Here is a 13,418-nt window from a genome sequence, read left to right on the forward strand (position 1 = left end):
AGTATAATATGGCATAAAAATGTCAAAAAACGTCATAGTATAGTATGGCATAAAACGTCAATAAAAAAAAAATTAGTATATTAAGCCATAATAGGTTAAAAAAACGTCATAGTATGGTAAGGCATCGAATGATATAGTATAGTAAGGCATAAAAATGCTAAAAAACGTCATAGTATAGTATGGCAAAAAAACATAATAGTATAATTAGCCATAAAGGGTTATAAAAACGTCATAGTATGTTAAGGCATCGAATGATATAGTATAGTAAGGCATAAAAATGCTAAAAAACGTCATAGTATAGTATGGCCTAAAACGTAAAAAAAATACATATTAGTATATTAAGCCATAAAAGGTTATAAAAACGTCATAGTATAGTAAGGCATCAAATGATATAGTATAATAAGGCATAAAAATGCTAAAAAAAAACGTCATAGTATAGTATGGCATAAAACGTCAAAAAAAAAAAATTAGTATATTAAGCCATAATAGGTTATAAAAACGTCATAGTATGGTAAGGCATCGAATGATATAGTATAGTAAGGCATAAAAATGCTAAAAAACGTCATAGTATAGTATGGCAAAAAATGTCAAAAAAACATAATAGTATATTTAGCCATAAAGGGTTATAAAAACGTCTTAGTATGGTAAGGCATCGAATGATATAGTATAGTAAGGCATAAAAATGCTAAAAAACGTCATAGTATAGTATGGCATAAAAATGTCAAAAAACGTCATAGTATAGTATGGCAAAAAATGTCAAAAAAACATAATAGTATATTTAGTCATAAAGGGTTCTAAAAACGTCTTAGTATGGTAATTTATCAAATGACAGTGTTTTAAGGCATAAAAATGCTAAAAAACGTCATAGTATGGTAAGGCATCAAATGACATAGTGTTTTAAGGCATAAAAATGCTAAAAAACGTCATAGTATAATATGGCATAAAAATGTCAAAAAAAACGTCATAGTATAGTATGGCCTAAAACGAAAAAAAAATACATATTAGTATATTAAGCCATAAAAGGTTATAAAAACGTCATAGTATAGTAAGGCATCAAATGACATAATATAGTATGGCATAAAAATGTCAAAAAACGTCATAGTATAGTATGGCATAAAACGTCAAAAAAAAAAGAATTAGTATATTAAGCCATAATAGGTTATAAAAACGTCATAGTATGGTAAGGCATCGAATGATATAGTATAGTAAGGCATAAAAATGCTAAAAAACGTCATAGTATAGTATGGCATAAAAATGTCAAAAAACGTCATAGTATAGTATGGCATAAAACGTAAAAAAAAATACATATTAGTATATTAAGCCATAAAAGGTCATAAAAACGTCATAGTATAGTAAGGCATCAAATGACATAATATAGTATGGCATAAAAATGTCAAAAAACGTCATAGTATAGTATGGCATAAAACGTAAAAAAAAAAATAAATTGTATATTAAGCCATAATAGGTTATAAAAACGTCATAGTATGGTAAGGCATCGAATGATATAGTATAGTAAGGCATAAAAATGCTAAAAAACGTCATAGTATAGTATGGCATAAAAATGTCAAAAAACGTAATAGTATAGTATGGCAAAAAATGTCAAAAAAACATAATAGTATATTTAGTCATAAAGGGTTCTAAAAACGTCTTAGTATGGTAAGGCATCAAATGACATAGTGTTTTAAGGCATAAAAATGCTAAAAAACGTCATAGTATAATATGGCATAAAAATGTCAAAAAACGTCATAGTATAGTAAGGCATAAAAAGTAATACTATAGTGAGGAATAAAAACGTCATGGTATAGTAAGGCATAAAAACGTGAAATAACGTCATAGTATAGTAAGGCACAAAAAAGTAATACTATAGCGAGGCATAAAAACGTCATAGTATAGTAAGGCATAAAAAAGTAATACTATAGCGAGGCATAAAAACGTCATAGTATAGTAAGGCATAAAAAAGTAATACTATAGCGAGGCATAAAAACGTCATAGTATAGTAAGGCATAAAAAAGTAATACAATAGCGAGGCATGAAAACGTCATAGTATAATAAGGCATAAAAAAGTCATATTTTAGTAAATCATATAGTAAGGCACTGAAAATGTAAAAAAAACATCATAGTATAGTAAGGCAAAAAAACATCAAATAACGTCATAGTATAGTAAGGCATAAAGAAGTAATACTATAGTGAGGCATAAAAACGTCATAGTATAGTAAGGCATAAAAAAGTCATTTTAGTAAGTCATATATTAAGGCACTAAAAATGTCAAAAAATATCATGGTATAGTAAGGCATAAAACCATGAAATAACGTCATAGTATAGTAATGCATAAAAAAGTAATACTATAGCGAGGAATAAAAACGTCATAGTATAGTAAGGCATAAAAAAGTAATACTATAGCGAGGCATAAAAACGTCATAGTGTAGTAAAGTATTAAATGATATAGTATAATAAGGCATAAAAATGCTAAAAAACGTCATAGTATAGTATGGCATAAGACGTAAAAAAAAAAAAAATATTATATTAAGCCATAGTAGGTTATAAAAACGTCATATTATGGTAAGGCATCGATTGATATAGTACAGTAAGGCATAAAAATGCTAAAAAATGTCATAGTATAGTATGGCATAAAAATGTCAAAAAACGTCATAGTATACTATGGCAAAAAATGTCAAAAAAACATAATAGTATATTTAGCCATAAAGGGTTCTAAAAACGTCTTAGTATGGTAAGGCATCAAATGACATAGTGTTTTAAGGCATAAAAATGCTAAAAAACGTCATAGTATAATATGGCATAAAAATGTCAAAAAACGTCATAGTATAGTATGGCATAAAACGTAAAAAAAAATACATATCAGTATATTAAGCCATAAAAGGTTATAAAAACGTCATAGTATAGTAAGGCATCAAATGACATAATATAGTATGGCATAAAAATGTCAAAAAACGTCATAGTATAGAGTGGCATAAAACGACAATAAAAAAAAAATTAGTATATTAAGCCATAATAGGTTATAAAAACGTCATAGTATGGTAAGGCATCGAATGATATAGTATAGTAAGGCATAAAAATGCTAAAAAACGTCATAGTATCGTATGGCAAAAAATGTCAAAAAAACATAATAGTATATTTAGCCATAAAGGGTTATAAAAACGTCTTAGTATGGTAAGGCATCAAATGACATAGTGTTTTAAGGCATAAAAATGCTAAAAAACGTCATAGTATAGTAAGGCATAAAACGTAAAAAAAAATACATATCAGTATATTAAGCCATAAAAGGTTATAAAAACGTCATAGTATAGTAAGGCATCAAATGACATAATATAGTATGGCATAAAAATGTCAAAAAACGTCATAGTATAGAGTGGCATAAAACGACAATAAAAAAAAAATTAGTATATTAAGCCATAATAGGTTATAAAAACGTCATAGTATGGTAAGGCATCGAATGATATAGTATAGTAAGGCATAAAAATGCTAAAAAACGTCATAGTATCGTATGGCAAAAAATGTCAAAAAAACATAATAGTATATTTAGCCATAAAGGGTTATAAAAACGTCTTAGTATGGTAAGGCATCAAATGACATAGTGTTTTAAGGCATAAAAATGCTAAAAAACGTCATAGTATAATATGGCATAAAAATGTCAAAAAACGTCATAGTATAGTATGGCATAAAATGTAAAAAAAATACATATTAGTATATTAAGCCATAAAAGGTTATAAAAACGTCATAGTATAGTAAGGCATCAAATGACATAATATAGTATGGCATAAAAATGTCAAAAAACGTCATAGTATAGTATGGCATGAAATGTTAAAAAAAAAAAATTAGTATATTAAGCCATAATAGGTTATAAAAATGTCATAGTATGGTAAGGCATCGAATGATATAGTATAGTAAGGCATAAAAATGCTAAAAAATGTCATAGTATAGTATGGCATAAAAATGTCAAAAAACGTCATAGTATACTATGGCAAAAAATGTCAAAAAAACATAATAGTATATTTAGCCATAAAGGGTTATAAAAACGTCTTAGTATGGTAAGGCATCAAATGACATAGTGTTTTAAGGCATAAAAATGCTAAAAAACGTCATAGTATGGTAAGGCATCAAATGACATAGTGTTTTAAGGCATAAAAATGCTAAAAAACGTCATAGTATAATATGGAATAAAAATGTCAAAAAACGTCATAGTATAGTATAGCCTAAAACGTAAAAAAAAAAAAATTAGTATATTAAGCCATAATAGGTTATAAAAATGTCATAGTATGGTAAGGCATCGAATGATATAGTATAGTAAGGCATAAAAATGCTAAAAAATGTCATAGTATAGTATGGCATAAAAATGTCAAAAAAACATAATAGTATATTTAGCCATAAAGGGTTATAAAAACGTCTTAGTATGGTAAGGCATCAAATGACATAGTGTTTTAAGGCATAAAAATGCTAAAAAACGTCATAGTATGGTAAGGCATCAAATGACATAGTGTTTTAAGGCATAAAAATGCTAAAAAACGTCATAGTATAATATGGAATAAAAATGTCAAAAAACGTCATAGTATAGTATAGCCTAAAACGTAAAAAAAAAAAAATTAGTATATTAAGCCATAATAGGTTATAAAAATGTCATAGTATGGTAAGGCATCGAATGATATAGTATAGTAAGGCATAAAAATGCTAAAAAATGTCATAGTATAGTATGGCATAAAAATGTCAAAAAAACATAATAGTATATTTAGCCATAAAGGGTTATAAAAACGTCTTAGTATGGTAAGGCATCAAATGACATAGTGTTTTAAGGCATAAAAATGCTAAAAAACGTCATAGTATATTATGGTATAAAACGTCAAAAAAAACATCATAGTATAGTATGGCCTAAAACGTAAAAAAAATACATATTAGTATATTAAGCCATAAAAGGTTATAAAAACTTCATAGTATAGTAAGGCATCAAAAGATATAGTATAATAAGGCATAAAAATGCTAAAAAACGTCATAGTATAGTATGGCAAAAAATGTCAAAAAAACATAATAGTATATTTAGCCATAAAGGGTTATAAAAACGTCTTAGTATGGTAAGGCATCAAATGACATAGTGTTTTAAGGCATAAAAATGCTAAAAAACGTCATAGTATAATATGACATAAAAATGTCAAAAAACGTCATAGTATAGTATGGCATAAAACGTAAAAAAAAAAAAATTAGTATATTAAGCCATAATAGGTTATAAAAATGTCATAGTATGGTAAGGCATCGAATGATATAGTATAGTAAGGCATAAAAATGCTAAAAAATGTCATAGTATAGTATGGCATAAAAATGTCAAAAAAACATAATAGTATATTTAGCCATAAAGGGTTATAAAAACGTCTTAGTATGGTAAGGCATCAAATGACATAGTGTTTTAAGGCATAAAAATGCTAAAAAACGTCATAGTATAATATGACATAAAAATGTCAAAAAACGTCATTGTGTAGTATGGCCTAAAACGTAAAAAAAATACATATTAGTATATTAAGCCATAAAAGGTTATAAAAACGTCATAGTATAGTAAGGCATCAAATGATATAGTATAATAAGGCATAAAAATGCTAAAAAAAAACGTCATAGTATAGTATGGCATAAAACGTCAAAAAAAAAAAATTAGTATATTAAGCCATAATAGGTTATAAAAACGTCATAGTATGGTAAGGCATCGAATGATATAGTATAGTAAGGCATAAAAATGCTAAAAAACGTCATAGTATAGTATGGCATAAAAATGTCAAAAAACGTCATAGTATAGTATGGCAAAAAATGTCAAAAAAACATAATAGTATATTTAGCCATAAAGGGTTATAAAAACTTCATAGTATAGTAAGGCATCAAATGATATAGTATAATAAGGCATAAAAATGCTAAAAAAAAACGTCATAGTATAGTATGGCATAAAATGTCAAAAAAAAAAAAATTAGTATATTAAGCCATAATAGGTTATAAAAACGTCATAGTATGGTAAGGCATCGAATGACATAGTGTTTTAAGGCATAACAATGCTAAAAAACGTCATAGTATAATATGGCATAAAAATGTCAAAAAACGTCATAGTATAGTATGGCATAAAACGTCAAAAAAAAAAAATTAGTATATTAAGCCATAATAGGTTATAAAAACGTCATAGTATGGTAAGGCATCGAATGATATAGTATAGTAAGGCATAAAAATGCTAAAAAACGTCATAGTATAGTATGGCAAAAAATGTCAAAAAAACATAATAGTATATTTAGCCATAAAGGGTTATAAAAACGTCTTAGTATGGTAAGGCATCAAATGACATAGTGTTTTAAGGCATAAAAATGCTAAAAAACGTCATAGTATAATATGACATAAAAATGTCAAAAAACGTCATAGTATAGTATGGCATAAAACGTCAATAAAAAAAAAATTAGTATATTAAGCCATAATAGGTTATAAAAACGTCATAGTATGGTAAGGCATTGAATGATATAGTATAGTAAGGCATAAAAATGCTAAAAAACGTCATAGTATAGTATGGCATAAAAATGTCAAAAAACGTCATAGTATAGTATGGCAAAAAAACATAATAGTATATTTAGCCATAAAGGGTTATAAAAACGTCTTAGTATGGTAAGGCATCAAATGACATAGTGTTTTAAGGCATAAAAATGTCAAAAAACGTCATAGTATAGTATGGCAAAAAATGTCAAAAAAACATAATAGTATATTTAGCCATAAAGGGTTATAAAAACGTCTTAGTATGGTAAGGCATCAAATGACATAGTGTTTTAAGGCATAAAAATGCTAAAAAACGTCATAGTATAATATGGCATAAAAATGTCAAAAAACGTCATAGTATAGTATAGCCTAAAACGTAAAAAAAATACATATTAGTATATTAAGCCATAAAAGGTTATAAAAACGTCATAGTATAGTAAGGCATCAAATGATATAGTATAATAAGGCATAAAAATGCTAAAAAAAAACGTCATAGTATAGTATGGCATAAAACGTCAAAAAAAAAAAATTAGTATATTAAGCCATAATAGGTTATAAAAACGTCATAGTATGGTAAGGCATCGAATGATATAGTATAGTAAGGCATAAAAATGCTAAAAAACGTCATAGTATAGTATGGCAAAAAATGTCAAAAAAACATAATAGTATATTTAGCCATAAAGGGTTATAAAAACGTCTTAGTATGGTAAGGCATCAAATGACATAGTGTTTTAAGGCATAAAAATGCTAAAAAACGTCATAGTATAATATGGCATAAAAATGTCAAAAAACATCATAGTATAGTATGGCAAAAAATGTCAAAAAAACATATTAGTATATTAAGCCATAAAAGGTTATAAGAACGTCATAGTATAGTAAGGCATCAAATGACATAATATAGTATGGCATAAAAATGTCAAAAAACGTCATAGTATAGTATGGCATAAAACGTCAATAAAAAAAAAATTAGTATATTAAGCCATAATTGGTTATAAAAACGTCATAGTATGGTAAGGCGTCGAATGATATAGTATAGTAAGGCATAAAAATGCTAAAAAACGTCATAGTATAGTATGGCATAAAAATGTCAAATAACGTCATAGTATAGTATGGCAAAAAATGTCAAAAAAACATAATAGTATATTTAGCCATAAAAGGTTATAAAAACGTCATAGTATAGTAAGGCATCAAATGATATAGTATAATAAGGCATAAAAATGCTAAAAAAAAACGTCATAGTATAGTATGGCATAAAAATGTCAAAAAAAAAAAAATAGTATATTAAGCCATAATAGGTTATAAAAACGTCATAGTATGGTAAGGCATCGAATGATATAGTATAGTAAGGCATAAAAATGCTAAAAAACGTCATAGTATAGTATGGCATAAAACGTCAAAAAAAAAAAATTAGTATATTAAGCCATAATAGGTTATAAAAACGTCATAGTATGGTAAGGCATCGAATGATATAGTATAGTAAGGCATAAAAATGCTAAAAAACGTCATAGTATAGTATGGCAAAAAATGTCAAAAAAAAAAAATAGTATATTTAGCCATAAAGGGTTATAAAAACGTCTTAGTATGGTAAGGCATCAAATGACATAGTGTTTTAAGGCATAAAAATGCTAAAAAACGTCATAGTATATATGGCATAAAAATGTCAAAAAAACATCATAGTATAGTATGGCAAAAAATGTCAAAAAAACATATTAGTATATTAAGCCATAAAAGGTTATAAGAACGTCATAGTATAGTAAGGCATCAAATGACATAATATAGTATGGCATAAAAATGTCAAAAAACGTCATAGTATAGTATGGCATAAAACGTCAATAAAAAAAAAATTAGTATATTAAGCCATAATTGGTTATAAAAACGTCATAGTATGGTAAGGCGTCGAATGATATAGTATAGTAAGGCATAAAAATGCTAAAAAACGTCATAGTATAGTATGGCATAAAAATGTCAAATAACGTCATAGTATAGTATGGCAAAAAATGTCAAAAAAACATAATAGTATATTTAGCCATAAAAGGTTATAAAAACGTCATAGTATAGTAAGGCATCAAATGATATAGTATAATAAGGCATAAAAATGCTAAAAAAAAACGTCATAGTATAGTATGGCATAAAACGTCAAAAAAAAAAAATTAGTATATTAAGCCATAATAGGTTATAAAAACGTCATAGTATGGTAAGGCATCGAATGATATAGTATAGTAAGGCATAAAAATGCTAAAAAACGTCATAGTATAGTATGGCAAAAAATGTCAAAAAAACATAATAGTATATTTAGCCATAAAAGGTTATAAAAACGTCTTAGTATGGTAAGGCATCAAATGACATAGTGTTTTAAGGCATAAAAATGCTAAAAAACGTCATAGTATAATATGGCATAAAAATGTCAAAAAAACATCATAGTATAGTATGGCAAAAAATGTCAAAAAAACATCATAGTATAGTAAGGCATAAAAATGTCATAAAAACGTCATAGTATAGTAAGGCATCAAATGACATAATATAGTATGGCATAAAAATGTCAAAAAACGTCATAGTATAGTATGGCATAAAACGTCAATAAAAAAAAAATTAGTATATTAAGCCATAATTGGTTATAAAAACGTCATAGTATGGTAAGGCGTCGAATGATATAGTATAGTAAGGCATAAAAATGCTAAAAAACGTCATAGTATAGTATGGCATAAAAATGTCAAATAACGTCATAGTATAGTATGGCAAAAAATGTCAAAAAAACATAATAGTATATTTAGCCATAAAGGGTTATAAAAACGTCTTAGTATGGTAAGGCATCAAATGACATAGTGTTTTAAGGCATAAAAATGCTAAAAAACGTCATAGTATAATATGGCATAAAAATGTCAAAAAACGTCATAGTATAGTATGGCCTAAAACGTAAAAAAAATACATATTAGTATATTAAGCCATAAAAGGTTATAAAAACGTCATAGTATAGTAAGGCATCAAATGACATAATATAGTATGGCATAAAAATGTCAAAAAACGTCATAGTATAGTATGGCATAAAACGTCAAAAAAAAAAGAATTAGTATATTAAGCCATAATAGGTTATAAAAACGTCATAGTATGGTAAGGGATCGAATGATATAGTATAGTAAGGCATAAAAATGCTAAAAAACGTCATAGTATCGTATGGCATAAAAATGTCAAAAAAACATAATAGTATATTTAGCCATAAAGGGTTATAAAAACGTCTTAGTATGGTAAGGCATCAAATGACATAGTGTTTTAAGGCATAAAAATGCTAAAAAACGTCATAGTATAATATGGCATAAAAATGTCAAAAAACGTCATAGTATAGTATGGCATAAAACGTAAAAAAAATACATATTAGTATATTAAGCCATAAAAGGTTATAAAAACGTCATAGTATAGTAAGGCATTAAATGACATAGTGTTTTAAGGCATAAAAATGCTAAAAAACGTCATAGTATAGTATGGCATGAAACGTTAAAAAAAAAAAAAATTAGTATATTAAGCCATAATAGGTTATAAAAATGTCATAGTATGGTAAGGCATCGAATGATATAGTATAGTAAGGCATAAAAATGCTAAAAAATGTCATAGTATAGTATGGCATAAAAATGTAAAAAAACGTCATAGTATACTATGGTAAAAAATGTCAAAAAAACATAATAGTATATTTAGCCATAAAGGGTTATAAAAACGTCTTAGTATGGTAAGGCATCAAATGACATAGTGTTTTAAGGCATAAAAATGCTAAAAAACGTCATAGTATAGTTTGGCATAAAACGTCAAAAAAACATAATAGTATACTAAGCCATTAAAAGTTATAAAAACGTCAGAGTATGGTAAGTAATCGAATGATATAGTATAGTAAGGTATAAAAATGCTAAAAAACGTTGTAGTATAGTATGGCATAAAAATGCTAAAAAACGTTGTAGTATAGTATGCCATTAAAATGTCAAAAAACGTCATAGTATAGTATGGCATAAAACGTCAAAAAAAAAAATTAGTATATTAAGCCATAATAGGTTATAAAAACGTCATAGTATGGTAAGGCATCGAATGATATAGTATAGTAAGGCATAAAAATGCTAAAAAACGTCATAGTATAGTATGGCATAGAAATGTCAAAAAACGTCATAGTATAGTATGGCAAAAAATGTCAAAAAAACATAATAGTATATTTAGCCATAAAGGGTTATAAAAACGTCTTAGTATGGTAAGGCATCAAACAACATAGTATGGGAAGGAATAAAATGTCATAAAAACGTCATAGTATTGTAAGGCAAAAAATGTCAAAAAACGTCATAGTATTGTAAGGCAAAAAATGTCAAAAAACGTCATAGTATTGTAAGGCAAAAAATGTCAAAAAACGTCATGTTATATTATGGCAAAAAACGTAAAAAAAAAACATCACAGTATATTAAGCTATAAAAGGTTATAAAAATGGTCATACATCATAACATTGTAAAGCATAAAAATGCTAAAAAACGTCATAGAATGGGAAGGCATAAAATGTCATAAAAACATCATAGTATACCAAGCCATTAAAAGTTATAAAAACGTCAGAGTATGGTAAGGCATCGAATGATATAGTATAGTAAGGTATAAAAATGCTAAAAAACGTTGTAGTATAGTATGGCATAAAAATGCTAAAAAACGTTGTAGTATAGTATGGCATAAAAATGTCAAAAAACGTCATAGTATAGTATGGCAAAAAATGTCAAAAAAACATATTAGTATATCTAGGCACAAAGGGTTATAAAAACGTCATAGTATAGTAAGGTATCAAATTATATAGTATAATAAGGCATAAAAATGCTAAAAAACGTCATAGTATAATTACTCAAAAAATGGCACAAAACAACATAGTATGGGAAGGAATAAAATGTCATAAAAACGTCATAGTATAGTAAGGCATAAAAATGCTAAAAAACGTCCTTGTATAGTGTAGCATCAAATGTAAAAAAAACCATCATCGTATATTAAGCCATAAAAAGTTATAAAAACGTCATAGTATGGTAAGGCATTGAATGATATAGTATAGTAAAGCATAAAAATGCTAAAAATCGTCAATGTATAGTATGGCATAAAAATGTCAAAAAACGTCATAGTATAGTATGGCATAAAACGTAAAAAAAAAAAAATTAATATATTAACCCATAATAGGTCATAAAAACGTCATACTATAGTAAGGCATAAAAAAGTAACACTATAGCAAGGCATAAAAACGTCATAGTGTAGTAAGGCATAAAAAAAGTAACACTATAGCGAGGCATGAAAACGTTACGGTATAGTAAGGCATAAAAAAATAATACTAAAGCGAGGCATAAAAACGTCAAAGTGTAGTAAGGCATAAAAAAGTAATACTATAGCGAGGCATGAAAACGTCATAGTATAATAAAGCATAAAAAAGTCATATTTTAGTAAGTCATATAGTAAGGCACTGAAAATGTCAAATAATGTCATAGTATAGTAGTAAAACAACGTCATAGTATAATATGGTGTAAAATCTAATACAAACGTCATAGTATAGTAAGGCATAAAAAAGTAATACTATAGCGAGGCATGAAAATGTCATAGTATAATAAAGCATAAAAAAGTCATATTTTAGTAAGTCATATATTAAGGCACTGAAAATGTCAAATAAATATCATGGTATAGTAAGGCAAAAAAACATCAAATAACGTCATAGTACAGTACAGTACTAAACAACATCATAGTATAATAAGGTGTAAAATGTAACACAAATGTCATGGTATAGTAAGGCATAAAAACGTGAAATAACATCATAGTATAGTAAGGCATAAAAAAGCCATTTTAGTAAGTCATATATTAAGGCACTAAAAATGTCAAAAAATATCATGGTATAGTAAGGCATAAAAACGTGAAATAACGTCATAGTATATTAAGGCATAAAAAGGTAATACTATAGCGAGGCATAAAAACGTCATAGTATAGTAAGGCATAAAAAAAGTAATACTATAGCAAGGCATGAAAACGTCATAGTATAGTAAGGCATAAAAAAGTAATACTATAGCGAGGCATAAAAAGGTTATGGTATAGTAAGGCATAAAAAAGTCATATTTTAGTAAGTCATATAGTAAGGCACTGAAAATGTCAAAAAAACATCATGGTATAGTAAGGCAAAAAAAACATCAAATAACGTCATAGTATAGTAGTAAAACAACGTCATAGTATAATAAGGTGTAAAATGTAACACAAATGTCATGGTATAGTAAGGCATAAAAACATGAAATAATGTCATGGTATAGTAAGGCATAAAAACATGAAATAACGTCATAGTATAGTAAGGCATAAAAAAGTAATACTATAGTGAGGCATAAAAACGTCATAGTATAGTAAGGCATAAAAAAGTAATACCATAGTAAGACATAAAAAAGTCATTTTAGTACGTCATATATTAAGGCATTAAAAATGTCAAAAAATATCATGGTATAGTAAGGCATAAAAACATCAAATAACGTCATAGTATAGTAAGGCATAAAAAAGTAATACTATAGTGAGGCATAAAAAAGTAATACTATAGCGAGGCATAAAAACGTCATATTTTAGTAAGTCATATATTAAGGCACTGAAAATGTCAAAAAAACATCATGGTATAGTAAGGCAAAAAAACATCATGGTATAGTAAGGCAAAAAAACATCAAATAACGTCATAGTATAGTACAGTACTAAACAACATCATAGTATAATAAGGTGTAAAATGTAACACAAATGTCATGGTATAGTAAGGCATAAAAACGTGAAATAACATCATAGTATAGTAAGGCATAAAAAAGTAATACTATAGCGAGGCATAAAAACGTCATAGTATAGTAAGGCATAAAAAAGTCATATTTTAGTAAGTCATATATCAAGGCACTGAAAATGTCAAAAAAAACATCATG

This window comes from Seriola aureovittata, chromosome 4 (assembly GCF_021018895.1).
Source record: "Seriola aureovittata isolate HTS-2021-v1 ecotype China chromosome 4, ASM2101889v1, whole genome shotgun sequence".
Lineage (NCBI taxonomy): Eukaryota > Metazoa > Chordata > Actinopteri > Carangiformes > Carangidae > Seriola > Seriola aureovittata.